Genomic DNA, 19,663 nt, shown 5'->3' on the forward strand with positions numbered 1-19,663 from the left:
GAGGGAAGGGACCGGCCCTGGGTCTGTGGCTGGGGCTCTGCAGGGGGTGGCTTTGGACAAGGAGGATTTTTTTTTCTTTTCAATCAAAACAGCAAAAGGTTGGTTCTATGCCTTTGCGGGTGACAGGTTCCTGGGTTCCTGGCCTTCCCCTCACCCCAGCCTCTCACTGGGTCAGGTCACACCACGGCCATTCAAGGTGAGCGACCACAGGGCACAGTGTCGGGGGGGCCAGACAGTGGCAGTGGGGCCTGGAATGAGGGTCCCACACTGGGGCCCCCCACAGGCTCAGAGACACCACCTGCCCCGGAGCTCTGGCCTGGGACCCGACAGGACCTGGGGGCGGGGGTGACATCGAGTTGTCTAGTGAACCCCCGCCACAAGTACCAGCAGCCTTTTGCAGGCTTTCTATGCGCCGAGCTCTCTTGCAAGGCCGGTGCCCGCCCTATCTCATTAACTGTCACGGCAGCCACCAGCCCCAAGAGTCACGACAGATGAGGACACTGAGGCTAAGACAGGGACAGTCACCAGCCCAGGTGACTGAGCCAGGGAACCGTGATCCTGGACTGGGGTGCAGCTCAGGGGGGGTTCTTCACTGGAGTCACCCCAGGTGGTCCACACACCTTGGTGACAGAGGGAGCTCTCCGTACTTTTGCGGGCCTTTCAGGGAGAAAATCTGCGGTGAGCCGAAGTGCTGGCACTTGGTAAGCGCTGCACTGCTGTCAGCTGTGACCCTGAGCTTCACCGTGTGCTTCCCAACCCCCTCCCAGGACAGCGCCTTCCTCCTCCGTGTGAAGGGCCGCAAGGAGGGCTGGGTAATTTGCTCAAAGCCACTCACTCGCTTGGTGCGTGCAACACCTCACCCCTACCCTCACTCCTGAGAGCCCGGGGAGGGGGTAGAGTGGGAGAGGGGGGTGCGCAGGTGCGTGGGGGTGGGCGGGACAAAGAGAACAGGCCTGAGCAGGGCTGTGCTCGCATGATTCTCATATTTTGCAGAGGGCGACTGGGATTAACTTCTGAACGTCTGCTCTTCCCTCCCTCCTGAGAGCAGCACCTCTTTCCCCACATTCTGGTGGCTCGGAGGAGACAGGGCGCAGGCTCTGTTCCAATCCTGCCTTGATCAAGTTACTTAACAGCTCCAAGCCTCCTTTGCTTCATCTGTGAAATGGGAATAATAAACATCTACCTTGCAGAACTGACGTGAGATTGCTTTATGGCAAGACCCAAACAGGACCTGATGTATTGTAGGTGTTAAATAAATGATGGCTAGTGTCATTACTTGGGTCTCATCCCTGTACTCAAAAAATATGTTCTCCTGTTGACTCAGTTTTTCCTCTTTTATAAATTCTTACCCTAAACAATAAACAAATAAAAAACATCCAGGGACGCCTGGGTGGTTCAGTTGGTTAAGTGTCTGCCTTCGGCTCAGGTCATGATCCCAGGATCCTGGAATCGAGCCTCACGTCGGGCTCCTTGCTCAGCAGGGAGCCTGCTTCTCCCTCTGCCTACTGTTCCCCCTACTTGTGCTCGCTCTCTCTCTGTCAAATAAATAAATAAAATCTTTAAAAATAAATAAAGTGTCTTAAAAAAACTTCCAGTCATGTGTCACCATCTTCCATCACTTTGAAGCGTTAACTCCCTGTCACACCCCACCTGTTTGAGGGCTTTGGAGAAAAGGCAGAGACCATGAAACGGGCATTCATATACTCAACTGGCAGGAATATAATTTCAGAAAGTGACTTGTCAGGGTGTATTGAGGGGTATTAAAATGCTGATATGCTTTGACCCTAAAATTCCAAGACCAGAAATCTATCCCAGGAAAATAATAAACTAAATGAGCGGTCGCACACACACACAAGTTTATACGGAGTTTTTTGCAGAAAGATGTTCGCGTTACACTATTTAGCATAGCAAACACTTGAAAGTGAATCTGAATGTCCCAGCTTCATCAATAGTTAAGCAGATGTGACATCTCTGGTTCAGTTAGCATTAGGTTCAATCTTGAGTGACAGAAACCAAAAATTATCTGCTATCAACAAGATAGAAGTTTTAGACTTAAACCCCGTATAAAGTCCAGAGAGGGGCGCCTGGGTGGCTCAGTTGGTGAAGTGCCAGACTCTTGATTTAAGCTCAGGTTATGATCTCAGGGTTGTGAGATCGAGCCCTACGTTGAGCCCTGCATGGGGCTCTGCACTGGGTGTGGAGCCTGCTTAAGACCCTCTTCCTCTGCCCCTCCCCCTCTCTAAAAAAGTTTAAAAAAAAAAAAAAAAGTCCAGAGACAAATTGTCTAGGCTAGTGTGACACCTCTGTGATTATCAGTGATTCAGGCTACTTCTATCCAATTCTGGTATCCTCAGTGAGTAGCTTTCACCTCATGCTCCAACATGGCTGCTTGACTCTAGCCATCATGTCTGCATTTTAGCTATCACGAAGCAAGAAGAAGCGAAAGAGGTGCTCTGTGAATTTACACCTGACATTTCCACTTACTTTCCCTTGGCTAGAGCTTAACCATATAGCTATTCCTAGCTGTAAGAGATTCCAGGAAAGACAAGAGAAATCTTCATCTCTGGGAGGCCACGTGTCCCTCAAAAAATTTAGGAATTATACTACAAGGAAAGCAGGGGAGAAAGGTTATCGCCACAACATTTACATAATGATTTAAAAAATATATTTCACCTTTTTAATATGGAAAATTACTAATGCATATAGAAGTAGAGTGAATGATACAAAGAACTGCCTTCTACCTATTACCCAGTCTCAAGAATTGTAAACTCAGGGCCAATCTCGTTCAATTTGTCCCTCTTCCATTTCCCCAGTTATTTAGAAGGAAATTCCAGACTTTACATCATTTCATCTGCAAGTACTTTATCATGTATCTCAAAAAGATCAGAGCTCTTTTTTTAAAAATCGTAATGCCAATATCCTACCTAGAATTTTAATGAAATCCTGGATATTCTTTTAACTATGTTCTTAGTATCATTGAATATCAAGCCAGTGTTCAAATTTCTCCATTCTCTCACAATTGTTGACTGTTCAAGATCCATCCGAGGTCCATACAGTTCATTCTGATGAGGTGCAGTTTATCAATTGTTCCTTTTATGGCTCATGATTTTGGTGTCAACATTAAGAACTCCTTGCTTACTTATAGGTCCTGAAGTTTTTATAAGAGTTTTAGAGTTTTGTTTTACATTGAAGTCTATGATCCATTTTGAGTTAATTTTTGTATAAGGTGCCAGATGTTTAGATCACGGTTCATGTTTTTGCCTGAATGGATGTCCAATTGCTCCAGCATGGCTTGTGGAAAAGTTTCTTGCCTCCCTCAAATTGCTTTCGTGCCTTTGTAGGGGAAAAAAATCAGTTGGACATATCTGTGTAGGTCTGTTTCTGGTCCTCTATTCTGTTCCACTGATCTGTGAATCTCTCCCTCCACCAATGCCGTATACTCTTCATTGCTGAGACTGTGCAGGAAGAGCTCATATTGGAGACAGCAATTCTTCCCATTTAATTTTTCTTTGTCAAGATTGTTTCAGTTATTCTAGGACCTGTGTCTTTGCATCTAAACTTTACAATACGTTTGTCTGTGTCTATAAAGATCTTATTCAGGATTTTGATAAGAAATGTAAACCTATAGATCAGTTTGGGGAGAACTGACATTTTTACTATGTGAGTCTTCCCATTCATGAACATGGTAGGCTTCTTCATTTACGTAGATCTTTGATTTCTTTCATCAGGATTTTGTAAATTTCTTTTTCTCTCTTTTTTAAAAAATTAATTAATTAATTAATTAATTTGACAGAGAAAGAGAGGGAACACAAGAAGGGGGAGCATCAGAGGCAGAGGGAGAAGCAGGCTCCACGCTGAGCGGGGAGCCCAGCATAGGGCTCAAACCCAGGACCCTGGGAACATGACCCGAGCCGAAGGCAGATGTTTAACCAACTGAGCCACGCAGGCGCCCCAGGATTTTGTAATTTTCAATAAAGATCCTCCATGTGTTTTGTTAGGTGTATACTTAAATATTTTATTTTCTCAAAGTTACTGTAAACTGTACTGTGTTTTTTTAAAATTTCAGTTTCTTCATGTTTATTGTTAGTATATAGAAATGTTATTGATTTTTGTAAGTTGATCTTATATCCCACAAACTTGCTAAGTTCATAGGTGATGGAATATTATGCAGCCATCAAGTTGATGTTTATATTACCTATCTCTCTCCTCCATTCAGGGTGAATTTCTCTGAGCTAAACAGCTGTGTCCCATAGGAGGTATCCCTTGAGTTCAATGACATATTTTTTACTTTAAAGATATTTTAAGAATTTATTGAGATATAATTGACATATAACATTGTATAAGTTTAAGGTATACAATGTGCTGATTTGATACATTTATATACTGCATATGATTACCACTGTAGTGTTTTTATTTTATTTTTATTTTATTTTATTCTTTTAAGTAGGCTCCATGCCCAGTGTGGAACCCAGTGCAGGGCTTGAACTCACAACACTGAGATCAAGGCCTGAGCTGAGATCAAGCACCAGATGCTTACGCAACTGAGCCACCCAGGTGCCCCTACCATTGTAATGCTAGCTAACACTTCTATCATGTCACATAATTATCATTTCTTTTCTGTGGTGAGAACGATTATGATCTAGTCTCCTTAGCAGCTTTGAAGTTTATAATACAGTGTTATCCACTACCATCACCATGGTGTTCATTAGATCTCTAGGACTTATTTATCTACTGGTTGCAAGTTTGTACCCTTAACCAATAACTCGCCAATTCCCACCCTCCAGCCCCTGGTAATTACTATTCTACTCTCTGGTTTTATAAGTTTGGCTTTTTTTCGATTCCACATGTAAGTGATATCATACAGATTTGTCTCTGTCGGTCAGACTTATCTCACTTAGCATAAAGCCCTCAAGTTCCATCCATATTGTTGCAAATAGCAGGATTTCCTTCTTTCTCATAGCTGAATAATATTCCATTGTGTATATAATATATATATAGTTATAATAGATGCTATAATATTGTATTATAATATATATAATTTTCCATTGTATATCTTCTTTATCCATTCATCCAGTGACAGACACTATGTTTCCATGTCTTGGCTATTATGAATAATTAACATGGGAGTGCAGATATCTCTTCAAGATCCTATTTTCGGGTACCTGGGTGGCTCAGTTGGTTAAACTTTCAACTCTTGGTTTCGGCTGGGGTCATGATCTCAGGGTCGTGGGATCGAGTCCTGCGTGGGGCTCTGCGCTCAGTGGGGAGTCTGCTTGAAGATTTTTCTTCCTTGCCCTCTGCCCCTCCCCCGCTTGCTCCTGTTCTCACTCCCTCTCTCTAAAATAAATAAATAAATACATCTTAAAAAAAAAAAGATCCTATTTTCATTTCCTTTAGATACATACCCAGAAGCAGAATTGTTGGATCACATGGTAGTCCTATTTTTAATTTTTTGAGAAACTTCCGTTCTATTTTCCAAAATGGCTAAAACAATTTATATTCCTACCAACATGCACGAGGGTTCCCTTTTCTCCACATTCTCACCTACGCTTGTTATCTGTTGTCTTTTCTTTTTTAATTTAAATTCCACTTAATATACAGTGCAATATTAGTTTCAGGGGTACAATTAAGTGATTCAACACTTACATACAACACCCAGTGCTCATCACAACAAGTGCCCTCCTTAATCCCCATCACCCATTACACCCATCCCCCACTTGCCTCCCCCTTGGTAACCATCAGTTTGTTCTCTATAGTTAAGAGTCTGTTTCTTGGTCTGCCTCTCTCTTTTTTTCCCCTTATGATCCTATCATGGAATATTACTCAGCTGTTAAAAAAAAAAGAATGAAATCTTGCCTTTGCAACAACACGGATGGAGTTAGAGAGTACAATGCTAAGTGAACTAAGTCAGAGAAAGACCAATCCCCTAGGATTCCACTTCTATGTGGAATTTAAGAAACAAAACAATCTGTTGTCGTCTTGATGATGGTCATTCTAACAGGCGTGAGCTGGTATCTCATTGTGGTTCTGCTTTGCATTTCCCTGCTGATCTGTGATGTTGGGCGTCTTTTCATGTGCCTTGGCCATCTGGAGTCTTCTTTGGAGAAGTATCTATTTAGTTCCTCTGCCCACTTTTTTTTTTTTAAGATTTTATTTATTTATTCGACAGGATAGAGACAGCCAGCGAGAGAGGGAACACAGCAGGGGGAGTGGGAGAGGAAGAAGCAGGCTCCTAGCGGAGGAGCCTGATGTGGGGCTCAATCCCAGGAACCTGGGATCACGCCCTGAGCCGAAGGCAGACGCTTAACCGCTGTGCCACCCAGGCACCCCCTCTGCCCACTTTTTAATTGGATTGTTTGAGTTCCTACTTTTGAGTTGTAGGAGTTCTTAATATATATATTTTTTTAAGATTTTATTTATTTATTTGACAGAGATAGAGACAGCCAGAGAGAGAGGGAACACAAGCAGGGGGAGTGGGAGAGGAAGAAGCAGGCTCACAGCCGAGGAGCCCGATGTGGGACTCGATCCCGGTACGCCGGGATCACGCCCTGAGCCGAAGGCAGACGCTTAACCGCTGTGCCACCCAGGCGCCCCTTAATATATTTTTGAATGCTAACCCCTTCCCCGCTCTGTGGTACGCACATACTGTTTCCCATTTCGTAGGTTTGCTTTCTCATTTTGCTGATTCTGTTCGTGCCGTGCAGATTTGCTGTTGATGCGGTCCTACTTGTTGACTTTTTACAAATAAATATTTTTACATTCACTGTTCTTGTTTCATTTCTTCCCCCTTCGGTTTCATAACGGCTCATTCTTTTTTAAGAATTGATTCCCGCGTTGATCTCTCAGGAGCTTCACGCCACTTCTTCTCAAGGACTTTCTCAAATTCATCTGCAGTGAGTTGACTTCTTACTGTTGAGTCTGTCCGTTTTCTTAGCATTAAATTTCATGTGATTTGGAAGGTTAGTTTCAAGGCCAATGGCCAGTGGGAAGTTGGTTCATGTTTTTGTTTTCTGTCTTTCTCTCTTCTGCTCCCCATGCCTGTCTGAGGCTTTGTTCTCTGAGCCCACAGTCTGGAACGGACGTGGGCATCTTGGGGGGCCTGCTCCGCACTCATCCTGGGGAGATCAGACGCGTGTTCCTGAGCAGGGAGAGGCCGGCTGTGAGTTCCGGTGGGGAACCCAAACCTGCGTCCTGCTGCATGCTGTCCCCAAAGGGCGGCTTCTCACAAGCTTTGCTGGCTTCTGCCTCTCTCACAGCTTGAGGTTTTCATACCATTTCTGTACCACAAAAATTTTTATCATGTTTTTTTACTGTGGTTTTTCTTTTGGGGGAGGGGGAGCTTTTTAACGTGTACCAATCTATTTTGCTTATTATTACTCTATTTCTGGAACCATGGGGCCTCAAAGCATGAAGGTAAAACTAACTTGACCAAAAGCCCTCCCACCGCCCTCACTGCCTGCATTTTATATATGGTAAGCTGAGATTCTTCGGAGAGCCAAGGGGGGAGGGGCTCTAAGGGCCCAGTTATTAAATGACACATGGGACTCTGGACACCCAAACTTGAGAACTTTGGATTCTTTCCTTCCAGTCTGGGCTAAGGCGAATCCTGCATCAATCCAACAGGAGACCCCTCGGGGGAGACTATGGGCAAAGATGGAGATTTAAAAAAATAAAGATGGGGTCTGTGTGCGGTGGGGCTGGGAGGAGTAGTGGGTAGGAACCTGGAGGAGAGCGTCGGAAGGTATATGAATTAATACACGTGCACACACATCCCTTCCCATTTCCCGCTGGCTTATTAACAGCCACGAGGAGGTGGAGGTCAGCTGTCACACCTTCCAGACTGAGGTGGGCTGCGATGCCCACGCCTTCTGTCCGGCCCCCATCACCATCCCAGTTGGGAAAGATGGGAAAGGCAGATGTGTCTTCCTTCTAGACCAGGCTGGTGGGTGGGACGGTGAGAGAGTCCCACAGCTGTTTGTTCTCAGGAGAGCACCGCACCCCATTTGTGTGGAGGGAGCAAGAAGGGAGAGGAATTTTAATTTCTTGGAGGTTTTCAACATCCCTATTGAAGAGTTTAAATGGATTTCGTGTTCATAGAGTCAGGACAAGTGTAAGAGTGGTTTTATGGGGTCTGATCCCTGTCTCTGGGGACTGACCAGAATAACATGATTCATTGTCATCATCAACGTGGCTCCAAAAGTTTTATAGCCTTCCACCTCAAAGGAAGTCATTATTACCCTGGATGGAGAGTTAAGTGAGACAGACTGGGATTTGAGCGATTTTATTATTGGCCGCATGTGATCTCGAGCAAGGAGCTTGGGTTGAACCTCGTCTCCGAAAATTCACATGTTGAACTCCTAACTTCCAGGACTTCAGAATGAGATCTTATTTGGAAGTTGGGTTGTTGCAGATGAAATGAATTAAGATGAGGTCATACTGGAGTAGGGTGGGCCTGTAATCCAATACGAATAATGTCCTTATAAACAGGAGACGTTTGGAGGCGGACACGTACAGGAGGAAGGCCGTGCGAAGATGGAGGCAGGGATCGGGGTGACATTTCTACAAGCCAAGGAATGCCAGGGATGCCAGCCAACCGTCAGAAATGCGGAGAGAGGCAGGGCACAGATTTTTCCTCACGGCCTGCAGAAGGAACCAGCCCTGCCGGTACCTTGACCTCAGGCTTCTGGCCTCCAGAACTGCGGGACAGTAAGCTTCTGCCATTTCAGCCCTCCAGTCGGTGAGGCTTTGTTGTGGTGGCCCAGCAAACAAATACAGCAAGTGACCTCAGCTCTTGGTCTTACTTTCCTTGTCTGTAAAATGGGGATAATAATAATAATAATACCTCCCTGTGGCAGAGATAGAGATGGTCACCACACCTTGTATCTCATCCCCTGCATTTCCAAGCCCCCAAGCATTTGCCAATGCCACGAGTCACTTCTGGGGCAAAGCATGGCAAGGCCAGCACATGACCCTCCAACCATCTTTTCCTCTGCCCCAGCACCAAGGTGGCCCCTGTTCAGTGGGCCAAGCCGCAAGATCAAGACTGCCTGGCTTGCTTGGTCACCGAATGAAGGGAAGTTGCCCTGGAGAGTCACACGGACTCATAGCAGGCTTTGTGTAAGTGGGAAAGAAACCACCGTCGCGTCAGTCCTGAGACTTTGGGGATTGCCACAGCACAATCTAGCCTATGCTGCCTACCTCTAGGACCGCTCTGGGGATCGAACAGGTCAATATGTGTGCAACTAAAGCAGTGCCTGCCATACAGTCATATCTCAATAAATGTTAGCCAGCATACAAGCTGTGTGACTTTTGGCAGGTGCTTGACCTCTCTGAGCCTCTGTTTCCTCACCTTCGAAATAGGAGCAATGACAGCATCTTCTGTGGGGACTGTTGGAAGGATTCAATAAGATACTCCTTGGAAGACCTTAGCCCAGGGGAAGTGGAGTGTGTTCCTTCTCCTCGCTCTGCTCCTCGGGGCTGCCTGGGTCAATCTGCTTGCCTGGCTGGGTCTCTTTGAGGCTCCTAGAGCAGAATAGGCCAGCATCCACTGACCCTTCCCTTCCTGATGTGAGGATTACTGGGCTCCATGCTTCAGTGAAGTCATTGTAGAAAGCATCTGCTCTTTGTTTTGTAAATCTTCCCACAGCGGGGCTGGAGGCCCACAGCTCGCCTCCTGTCTGGCCTCGGATGGGGATTTCTGCTCTTGCAGACCAAGGATCGGACTGTCAGCAGCATGCTCAGCTGCGGCCTCCCCAGAGCCGGGCCGCCCTGGGCCACGGATGTGGGCTCACAGGACCTTGGCTCTTCCCCCATCAAGGCAAGTCAGCTCTCCTTATCAGAAGGGGATCTCTGCCCCAGATGCAAGGACGGGGAATGTTTCTCTTGGAACGAAGCAAAGGGGGAGAGCATGAAGGCACTGAGGAACCTACCAACTCAGAGCTGAGATTGTGACCACGTGCTGATGCCAGCACTCAGCCAGAAACTGGAGCAAATCAGACACAAGGGGGAAATGGCCTCTGGGAAGCTGCAGATGGGCCAAATCAGAGATGTCGAGCTTTCTCTTTGATGTAAAAAAGGAATAGGAGTGAGATAAGGCCATGATTGAGAACAGCTGGATTGTCGTTAGTCCTTCACTGATAACTGGATGTTTGTACTTTTTTTTTTTTTAAGATTTTATTTATTTATTTGACAGAGATAGAGACAGCCAGCGAGAGAGGGAACACAAGCAGTGGGAGTGGGAGAGGAAGAAGCAGGCTCATAGCGGAGGAGCCTGATGTGGGGCTCGATCCCAGAACGCCGGGATCACGCCCTAAGCCGAAGGCAGATGCTTAACCGCTGTGCCACCCAGGCGCCCCAGTACTTATTTTTATAATGAGCTCTTAATAGTACATCTGACCTTAATTGGCCATTGAGGTGAGGGAGATTCTCTTGGGATCCTCTGGGAACTTTTATTATTGATTTATTTTTAAGTCAACTCTATGCCCCATGTGGGGCTCGAACTCACAGCCCTGAGATCAAGAGTTGCGTGCTGCACACGACCGAGCTGGCCAGCTGCCCCACTCTGGGCACTTTTAAATAACGGATGTCCAGAGCCCACTCCGGACCAGTAGCATCAGTCTCCGAGGACAGGGGGAGGGCTGTGGTTCTCGAAGTGTGGCCCAGGGACTAGCAACCCTTCTCAGGCCCTACCTGTGCACTAAAACGGCGGTGTATTAAGACAGGCGACTGCTGTCAGGCTTCTGTGACCATCTCAAGTGACCTCAAGGAGAAGCCAAACCAAGAGGATCCGGAAAACCAGTTCAGCAGAGACATGCAGGCAACGTGTTTTAACAATCGGGTGTGATAGACACATAATGTATTAAGATATATTACGGAAAAGCTATGTAACTGTATGGAAATCAGTAAACATTAATTTTTACACCTGAACAAATTATACCTTGTAATGCACAATTACACCTTGGGGAATCGCTTACAAGTACACAGAACCTCAGTAAGACAACAAATAAAGCATTTACTAACCTATTTTAAGGTTGGCTTTTTTTTTTTTTTCAGTCGACACACCCTGACCCACTGAGTCAGAAACTCTGGGGTTGGGCTCAGAAATCTGTGTTTTAGCAGGTCCTGCAGGAGATTCTGATGCATAGGAAAGTTTGAGAACTAGTGGGTGATTTGTTTTATTTATTTATTCTTTTTAGAGACAGAAAGTGGGGAGGGGCAGAGGGCGTCTTAAGCAGGCTCCATGCCCAGCGTGGAGCCCAATGCAGGGCTCAATCTCACAACCTTGAGATCATGAGCTGAGCCGAAATTAAGAGTCAGACACTTAACCGACGAGCCACCCAGTGGGTGATTTTAATGTGTGTCCACAGTTGAAAACCACTGGGTTAGTTTGGGGAGCTCTATTTTGTTGTTGTTGTTGAATAAGTAGTAAAAGGGTGAGTGTTGATTTGAGTGGCTTCTTGGTGGCTTATCTCCTCCCTGCTGAGCCCCAGGGATCACGATGAAGTCATCGGCTCTCTACTCCCTGGAGGGGGAAGGGAGTGTGACCTGCCCGTTCTCTGAACATCTTCTGCATACACAAGGGAGAGCAAGGCAAAACTTATTGTCACAATTAATATTCCTGCCCAATCGTCCTATTACTAACAGGCCCCAAACCCGCTCAGGACATCCTTGACCAGCGGGATTTTGAGACTTCACTGATACGCAACGAAGTCAAGCACAAGCTCCCCTGAACCAACTTCACGCCCTGCGAACATAAGGCCTTTTCCTTGGGTTTTGGCACATCCTTCACAATCCTAATCCTGGAGGAATTAATTTCTCATTTTGGAGTAATAGAATAGCTGTGGGAAGTGGGTGGAGTGGGAATTTCTAGGAATCACAGCTTTTTTAATGCACTTTCTCTCATTTTCAGCCTAATGTTTCTGTTCACCCTTCCTGACGCTGTATCCAGCAACGGCGGGTCCTCGGCTTTTCCTGGCTCAACAGAACAGAACGAACTCCGCGTCCTTCCGGGTTAAACGCGGAACACTGCAGCATCCTTCCGGGGTCAACCAACTGGAGAGTGGAATCTGGCTGGAAAACCCCAGAGCCCTTTTTCTTACCCCGCCTGGAAGAAGGGGTGTGTGTGCGTGTGAGTGTGCGCACGTGTGCCTGTGTGTGTGTATGTGTGTGTGTGTAGGAGAACAACTCAACATGTCCCATGATCCTATGCTTCTCTCAGTCTGGAGAAATCTGTGACCATATGAGCCAGCTGCTGCCTCGTGAGGGGCCACAGAAGAGGATAGAAACCAAGGGCAGGTGGATGCTTGCCAGAGGCCGCTGTCAGCTCCCAGGCGCAGGTCTCTCTCCGGCCCATCCCTCCTGATTTCTAAAAACCTCAGTCACGCGGACGTGCCCCCGCCCGGATGCGCCCTGGTCAGGCTATTAATCACCCTCCCCACGCCTGTCCATCGCTGCCTCTCAGGGCTCCTGCTGGCGACACGGCGGGGTTTCTCCGTGGCTTCTTCCAAGTCTGCTGGGCTAAGGGACATGTCTTGGATTTATTAAAATCAGCCCCATATTGGAGCCAGATGCTTCACAGCGAATGATGTGGTCAGGATGGAGTGAAGAAACAAGCAGGACAAACAAGGAGGCTCAGCGACGGGTGACCGTCTCTTCCTGGGCCTTACTGAAAAGTCTCCTTTCTTGCTCCTTCTCTCCTCCCAAATCAAACATTTGCTTATGCGTTTTTGTAAGCTTCCGCATCTCACTCTGCGAGCAGCAGAGCCGTGTGTGTTGGGCTGTTTCTTCCAAGCCCTGTCTGCGGCCACGGGCGAGGAGGACAGAACCCTGGAGTCCTGGCAAGTGTGAGCAGAAGACCTAGCGGGAGGTCAGAGAGCAAAGGCCGGCCTTGCGGGGCAGGGGTGGCTTTCTGGCTAAGTGGGAGGAGGAAGCAGGTAAACACTCAGGCTTTTCTCCTTCCTGCTTGCAAGAATTATATAACTGATAATCATAACAATGATTAGTCACGGTAATCATAGTGATGGTGATGGTAAATCCCTGGGAGCCTTTGCACTAGAGACTCCACACATACCGGCTCACTCAGAGCTGCCCAGCCCCCCAGCAGGTGCTTTGCCATGACTATTCTTATCCCCATTTGTACTTGAATACGGAAACTCAGAGCTGTCTCCGTGAACCAGAGGTAGAACTGAGATTTGATGGGGCGCCTGGGTGGCTCAGTTGGTTAAGCATCCGACTCTTGGTTCCGGCTCAGGTCACGGTCTCAGGGTCATGAGATCAAGCCCCGAGTCAGCTCTGTGCTCAGTGGGGAGTCTGCTTGAGATTCTCTCTCCTTCTCCTTCTGCCCCTCCCCCTGCTCACTCTCTCTCTAAAATAAACAAATCTTAAAAAAAAAAAAAAAAGAATTGGGATTTGAACTCGGGCAGCTTGACTCCAGAGGCTACACTCTTAAACGCCAAGTGACGGATGCAAAGAATACATGTTTGTTCAAGAAATTGTTAAAGACTCAGATAAGTAATTTACTGTCAACAATTTGGCTTATGTGTTTCCAATCATTTCTCTTTGCAAATGTATTCACAGTACAGAGAATATTTTCTATAAATTGAATCATATGGTACTTGGTGTTTTATAGATTACTTTTGTGATGTGATGTAATTTTCCTAAACATCTTTGTCATTAAAAAAGTCTTCTGCACGATCATTTTAATGGCTGTGGAGAATCCCATCATATGTGTAACCACAATTTATGTGACCGATTCTCTGTTATTCAACACTTGCGTGGTTTTCCGCTTTTTCCCTATTATAAGCAACATTCAAGTTCACCAACATTAAATCTTAGCATTCAGCCACAGTTATTTCCTTAGGATAAACTCCTGCACTGGGTTTGCTGGATGAAAATGTATGAAAAAAATGTTAAGGTGTTTGATACATATCCACAGACTTCCTTCCTCTGTTCTCCCATAAGATGAAAGGATGTTTCTCCACACCTTCACCAGCACGGGGTTTTATTATTTTAAAAACGTTGTTGCCAATTTAAGAGGTCATTGTTGTTTTGGTTCACATTTCTTAGCTTTCTGCTGAGTGTGAGCTTTATTCCTATGTGTGTAATGGGCACATGTCTTGAGGGCAACAGGTGACCTTTCCCCCAGGAACCCTGTATGTGATGTTTCCCTGCCTTAGCTCCACGCCACTGTCATCAAAAGCCGAGTTCTAAAGAGAGGCTCTGGTCCCACTGCCCCTTTCTTGTCCAGGTCAGGATCCCAGGAGCACTGTTCACAGAGGCACATGACATCTGCAGGGATTGCCCAAGATCCCAGACCACCAGGCCAATGAATCAGTGCCTTCTATTTGTCCTGTCACCAAGGAGAGGGACGAGGGTGCAAGTCCCGGAGTTCACAGATGGCCCCACAACGGTGTGGCACATCTATTCTGAGGCCAAGCTCTGGAGGCAGGAAGACCTGGGTCTGCAACCTGGATCTGTTCTCGATTCCCCTCTGCAAGCCTTAGTTCCCTCAGCGGTAAAATGGGTGATAATCAAGTAAGGACCATCCAGCGAGATCATGCATGAGAGGCCCTGGGTGCAGGACTAGCAGATAGTATGTGCTCAATAAATCTTTCATCATTACGATTCTCATTCAGTTGTCTCTGGAGGGCTTCAAGGGAGGTATTTTGAGTGAGAAACAATAATACGAATGTTCACTTGCTTGAATGTTCATGGACATGCAAACAATCTTGTCATTTCTGGGAAGAAAATTCAACAGAAGTCCATTTTATTCTCTTTATTCCCACTTCTGACCAGGCTCATAACATAATAGCTAACATTTATGAGCACCTACTATGTGCTGGCCCCTTACATGTACCACTTGACTTAATCCTTACAGTAACCCCCTGAGGTAGACACCATTTGTATCCCCATTTTACAGATGAGGAAGCTGCAGCACAGAGAGGTTGAATGCCTTGCGGAAGGTCACACCGCATGGGTGTGGGCAGAGCCAGGATTTGAGAACAGGCAGGCTGGCTCCGGATTACACACTCTTGTCCTCCAGGCTACACAGATGCTGATGTTTGCAAAGGTGGTAGCACCTTTATTTGGGAAAAAATGCCCAATCTCACTTAAATTCCACTTCAGTGTATGCTCCAAGAGGTCACACGCGGCACTGGGTCTCTGCAGGCAGCTCCCAGGGCAGGCACTGAACCTCCTGCAGAGTCTGAGAAAAGACACGAAGGGATGGGCTTGGAGCCCTCCAGGTCCTACAACTTTATGCCTCTCTGCTGGAGCCTGCCTGGGGGGCGGGGGCAGGCAGGCAGTGACTAGAAGTGCTGGCAGGGCCCGGCATGAGCCCTCTCCTGCTCATGTCCTCAGGACTCCACACTGTTCCCACAGCCACATGACCATAGGGCTCTCTAGACACAATGCTGAGAAATCCTTGAGCCCGCCACAGGCCTGGGGTCTGGTCCCTCTGCTTCTGTGAGATAAAGTGCATGGCCGGGGCGGTCCTGGACCTCGAGAGGAGACCTATAAAGCTCCCTCGGGAGCTGTGGCTGCAGATTTACCAGACTGAGTTATACCTGAGCCAAGGAGGCCCCAGCCACTTCAGTCTGGACATTCCCATCCGTCAGGCAGGGAGGGACGGACACAGACACGAGGTGTTGATGGGGGGTTTAATTTTTCCCCGACTGTGAATTTTTAGGTACAGATGGTTACAAAGTAAGCCGCACTAGAATCATCAGTGAATTTCTTGTATTTGGTATTGGAAAGTATAAAAGCTTGCCCTGACAGGTCTGACAGGGGATGTCTGCTCCCACGCAGACGGAGACTATGCGTATAATTCTCTACCCTGCAGCTCTGCGTGGGGTCTGGCACACAGTGGGCACGCAGCCAATGTTGGTTGGGCTCAACTATTCTCTGTTACTTTCCATCTCAGCAAGTTCCTTAAACCTTGCTGAGCCTCCATTCCTTTATCTGTGAAATGGGGAGATAATTTCCACCCAGCTGAGAGCAGTTCTGAGGGATCAAGAAGAGATCATGAGCGAGTGCCCCACACAGGGCCTGGGTCATAGCAGGTGTGCAGGAAATGGTTAGTAAACAGAACTGTTGACAGGTGGAAATGACCCAAGGGGCCATCAATGGACGAATACGTAAGCAAAATGGGGTCCATCCATACAATGGAAGGTATTTAGCCTTAAAAAGGAATGAGGTTCTGATACATCCTACGTGGGCAAACCTTTTAAACGTGGTGCTCAGTGAAAGAAGCCAGACACGGAAGGTCACGTATTGTACGGTTTCATTTGCATGAAATGTCCAGAATAGGCACATCCCTAGAGACAGAAAGCCAGTCAGTGGTTGCCAGGGAATATGGGACTTCCTTCTGGGATGATGAAAACGTTCTGGAGCTAGAGAGTGGTGACAGCTGCACGTTACACATGTATTAAGTGTCACTAATAGTATGCCATTCGTTCCTTCATTCATTCATGCAACCACCACCTGTGCTGTGTCGGGCACAGGGAGCCGACGTGAATGCTCCAGACTTTCCCTGAGGCTTAATCACCCGTGAAGGAGAGCGAGGAGGGGGCACTGACATCTGGAAGTAAGACGGCAGGACCACTGTCCTGTATTGGGTTCCTTGGATTCCTGCTTCCATGGGCAGGTCTTGACACATCTTCTCAGCTGTTCCTCTGCTCCCCAGCCAAGCGGGACATGTGTCAGGAAGCAGTGGGCTCCGAGCCAAGTGCAAACATGCCTCTGTTTGGGGCCAGGGCGGTGGGGAGCAGCACCCATCAGGCAACGTTTTGAATGAATTGACCTCAGCCCAGGTCTTCTTGGTCCCCCAGCGTCAATCTCTCCACCCGTACAGATGGAAGGCAGAGGGCATGCTCTCCTTGGCGGGACGCTGCTTAAAGAAATCACCATCAAGTCAGGGGGAAAGAGAGTGTTAGAGAAGTGGAATTAATGGAAACTTACAAGGGGAAACAGGATTAGCCCCTGTTCACTTACCCAAACACCAAAGGTACTCCATGGGGCATCTCGGGTCTGTCCCTGAAGCTCAGCTCTGCTTTTCAGGGTTTAGGACAAAGGGCAGCCTGACTGCCTGGGGCAGGTGCTGAGGGACGTTCTCTTTGGCCCTGGGTTCCATTACAAGTTCTACTCGGGCCTCCCTTCCAGCCTTCAAAATATTCGTCAATTCACTGATTAACTGAGAGGCGTTCAGAGGAGGTCGAGCATGGGGTGAAGGACCTAAGCAAAAGCAGTAGCTGTTTCTTCAGGGCTCATCATGAGCCAGGCACAGGGCACACGTCCCCGTCCTTCATGTTGATATTGTCCCCATTTCACACAAGAGCAACCTAAGGCCCAGAGAGGACAATTCACTGGTGCAAGGTTGCACAGCTAGGACACATTGCTGCTATTCAAGCCTGGAGAAGAGCAGACTCAGGGGCAGACTTGGCGAAGTGGGTACTTAGAAGAGGGGTCGGGCTTGTCGTGTATGACCCCAGAGGGAAGCCTTCGGTTCAGCACTTGTGCCTCCTTGGCATTTCCATGACCTGGGGCTCTCAACAGATCGCAGTGGGAGACTTGAGGCAAAGGATGGGACAGAAAGGTCTGTGGGGATGAGAGACATGGCTTTACATCCTGACACTTGCTGGTCATGTCAGCTGCCAGGGCCTCACTCTTCTCATCTGTGAAATGGGATCCAGTGATCACAGCAGGCCACTCTGCTTCACTCTGCCTTTCAGTGGCTCCCTAGACCCTTCCTAGTGTGGCTGAGAGACTCCCGAGCCTTCAGGCCCAGCTCTGCTTTCCAGCTTCCTGTCTCCCCAAAAGCAAGCTGTTTCTCGGGCCACAAGCACTCCCAGTCCTCTTTGTCTTCCAGGCCCTTACACCTGCTGCCTCCTGGGTTCCTCTGTTGAGCTTTCTTGGGTGAGAGAGAGTGGGGCGGCATTTGAAAGCAGGCACTGGGGATTGCCACACCGATCACCGCGAGAGCACGCCCAGGGGACCCGTGTACCCCACAGGCGAGCATCGCCCACTGTGTACTTTCCAGGGAGGGCAACTCTGGTGTGAACTGGACACAGGCTGGCCCCATCCAGCCTGTAGGTGGGCAAAACCACCTCACTCCTTCCTCACTGCTCATTCTGGTGCCCTGCTTAGGTGGGCAGCCGCTGCTCCAGGGGCGGGGTGGGCGAAACCCAGGTGGGTGCAGCTGGGGTAGCCGAGTTCAGTGCTCTGACTGGCAGACAGCAGAGCCCACGATTTGCAGACTAACCAGCTTATTCCTCAGGTTTAAGCGTTAAAGAGCCCCGGGTAGGCCTTGCTGGGAAAGCCTACTCAGACCCCAGCACGCCAGCAGGACTTCAAGCTGGAGGTTGAAAACGCAAAGGCCTATGGGTCCCAGGGAGCTATAAGCATAATGAATGGAGTGGCCCTCGGGGACGGACGCGGATTCGCAGAGATGTCTTATTCGGAGGTGAAGTATCAGCGCCTCAATGGTAAATGGTGCCTCAGTGTTGGAGAGCCCAGGGGAACGTGGGACCTGGCTCTTCTCCACTTAGAGGGACTGTTGCCTTCCCCGGGCTGCAGTCCATTGTCCCTGCGGGAATGAGAGCCCCACATCCCCCAGGAGCAGGTGCTGTCAGACCCCTCCCCCCCTTATACCTCGCTCTGCGTCCTTACACTGCACTCTGGAAAGTTCCAACTGCCTGCATCTCTGGGACTGACAGCTTGTTCCAGAATTCTGGAATGCTGTTGTGCCAGCAAGCCTGTGCTGGGAAATTAATATTCCCCAAAAGCAGCTTCAGCCAAAGTCTGACAAGGATTGGTGTAGGAATACTCCAGGCTCCCTCATCTTCCCCCTCGGGTAGAATAATTCTAAGGCACCGGCTTTATGCTGTTTCCCAGAGGGCTTCTGCTCCAGTGGCCACCAGGGGCAGCTGGCTTACCGGAGCACCCTTCACTGGCTGTCTCCCTCCCCTCCTCCCCTACTGGCTGTCTGCTGGTCCCAAAGAAACCCTTTGCTCTTTGCTCTCTAACCCTTTTCTCTGCATCAGCCTCAGGTGTTACTCAAACCAAGACACCTGACGTTCTAGGGGAAGCGGAAAGCTGGTTCTCGTATAAAACCCCTTAGTTTTTAAATGTCGGCCTCTAACACCAATCGTTAAAAATGAAACCAGACCGTGTGTGGGCCACGCATCCACAGGGTGGATTCAGTCCATGGCCGGTGGCGCGTGGGGCTCTGTGCGCACTGGGCCCTGGGTGCTCGGACCTCACGGCCGTGGCTATCCTCATGGGTGTTCTTTTTAGCAACTTGGCTCTCTTCCTCCCCTGCATCTCCTGAGGATGCCCCCTCCTTGTTGTCCCCCCCCCCGGCCCCCCTTCCTTCCTCCCTTCTTTCTCACGGTCTGATTTTCCTGGGCAAGCCTCTCCCGCTGAGCCTTTACTACTTGCTTGTTCTTCCAATAAACCGCACAGCGGCGTTTAGCAAGGGGTTTACTGGCTACGAGAGGATTACATCTCCAGGGAGCCTGTTTACTGTTGGTAACCTTTGTCCAGCTGTTTCAGAAATGGCTCCTTTAAGAGTTACCTCCAAGCTCAGATCAATAGTGTTTATGCTTGACCTGGTTCCCCAGGGTCCCCGCTCTCTGTGGGGGTTACCGTACCTTTTGGGTAATGCCAC

The sequence above is a fragment of the Ursus americanus genome, chromosome 6 (genome assembly GCF_024610735.1).
Source record: "Ursus americanus isolate L20-20 chromosome 6, mUrsAme1.1.p, whole genome shotgun sequence".
In the NCBI taxonomy this organism is placed as follows: Eukaryota; Metazoa; Chordata; class Mammalia; order Carnivora; family Ursidae; genus Ursus; species Ursus americanus.